Source organism: Aptenodytes patagonicus, chromosome 5 (genome assembly GCF_965638725.1).
Source record: "Aptenodytes patagonicus chromosome 5, bAptPat1.pri.cur, whole genome shotgun sequence".
NCBI classification, from domain to species: domain Eukaryota; kingdom Metazoa; phylum Chordata; class Aves; order Sphenisciformes; family Spheniscidae; genus Aptenodytes; species Aptenodytes patagonicus.
Window position 1 is genome coordinate 17,479,593 of NC_134953.1, and position 2,068 is coordinate 17,481,660.

Consider the following 2,068-nt stretch of genomic DNA (forward strand, 5'->3'; position numbering starts at 1 on the left):
AGGGGGAAAAGGGTGCTGTGGGGCTCACAGCTCTCAAATGCCACCGTAGCTTTTTCATGCTAAAGGGGAATAGGTTTGCGCAGGGATCATTGTAGGCAGCTGTGGGACAATGGGGGTGGCTGATCCCCCAGTAGCCAAGAAATAATCTCTGCAGGCCCTTGGGGAAGGGGCTGAGAGCAGGAAGGACTGGATCAGTCCCTCCAGGGGTATCATCAGCTTGTTATGAGAAGCTGCTGTGTGAGGCAGGGCTTGGGACCAGGTGTCCTTTGTTAGGACATGGCATTGTAAGGGTGGGTAACAGCAAAATTGTTGGGTCTGTGCTGCGAATGGAGGCAAGAGCTGATGGGCCCTTGGAAAAGGGTAGCCTTGTGTTGTTTCAAGCCATCTTTTTCCAGCTTTCAGAGGAAAAAAGAATTGTAGCTACGTGGGAAAACAGCTGAGCAACTAGATGAGGCAGCTGATGCAGCCTGGGGCAGTGATTCACTCCAGCATCCTGAATACTGCCTAGAAACACAAACACCTTGTAGAAGGGTGAGATCCCAACACTGGGGGAATTGTCACTGCAGGATTATTTTGGGATTATCAAAGCTGTGAGCGTGACCCTGCTTCAGGGTCCCTTCTGACCTAGCAGCCAACTGTCCAGCTCTGCATACAGTTGTATGAGAGTAGTGTGTTTTCCACCCAAATTCTGTACATTTCTCCTCTCTAACCCTTCCATAAAGTCTTGTTGCATATTAATACATTCAGCTAGTTACTATTTAGGGGTAGCAGTACAATTCCTATTTTTGCTCTCTGAAAGCTTTAAATTGGATGTGATGGTAACTAGAGATGCTCCTTGGCCAGGGTCTCTGCTGCAGCTTCCTAATCATGGGTATAGATGGAGACAGAAACACAGCCACCTTGGGTTTCTCATAATGCCAAAATATCATTGGTGGAAATAAGCTCAAAGAGCAAGGAAGAGATTTCAAAAATGCAAGGAAGGGTTTTGGGAAAGCAGAGTGAGCTGGGTAGGAGTGAACAGTGTCCAAATCAGCAGGGGATGTTTTTAATCAGAGTTTTCATTCATTTCGTTCAGTTTTGGCTGAAACATGATGTGGCTGCCATGAAGCCTGCAAGCTTTCTCCAGCCCTTCCTCACAAGCTGGGGTTCCCAGCAGCTTTTTGCTCACTGGTTTCTTGTTGGCTGGTACCTCCTGTGGCCTCCCTAGTGCTGGGTGGGCCAGAAGGATTACCTCGCTGGCCTTTCTTATGTAGCCTCATGGGAGGTCTTCTTCTCAGCCCTGTGGTCTCCGACTCACGCTCTGGGGGCCTGTTGCTCCCAGCCCCACAGGCTCCCATGTGGCTGGAGCTTCTCCCTGGAGAGATGCCGTCTGACCTCAGGCCCCTTTTCTCTGATTTACTGAGATGATCTCAGCTTCGTGGCCCATCCTTCACCATCCTCGTAGCCCCCGCCAGGCGTGGAAACATCTGCAAGGGTAACATCAGCCGGGCTGTGCAAGGAGGGAGGGAGGGAGCGGCTGCAGGGGCTTTCCCGCCTGCACCCCGTACGCGGCCCCTTTCCATCCTGCGGCAGGGACCCCGCAGCTCGGTCTCCCATCCGCGGCTCAGTCCCAAAAGGCCCTGCTTAGCTTGCGGAGCCCTGGCGGCACCGCGAGAAGTAGGTCGCTCGCTGCGCGAGCGGCGGCGCGGTCCTGCGCAGGCGCGCTCGCGCGGCTTCCGCGCTGTCCCCCGAAGCGCATGCGCAGAGCCGAAGTAAACACTTAATTTCCCACCCGTCCACCCTCCCCCCCCAGGGCGCCGCTTCCCTACACAAAGCCCATGGCGCATGCGCTCTCCCACACCCCGCACCTGCGTGTTGTCCCACTGCCGCCTCTCCCCTTCCCCGGGGCCTCTCGCGCATGCGCCGCGGGCACCCACTAGCTCTCTGCGCAGGCGCCTTGGGCAGCCGCGGCCTCGCCCCTCCCCCCGCCGGCCTCCCGAGCAGGCGCAGTGCGCGCCCTTCCGCGTTCCGCGCATGCGCCGTGAGCGAGCCCCCCCTCCGCCCGCCCGCCTGTTCCCTGAGGTAACTC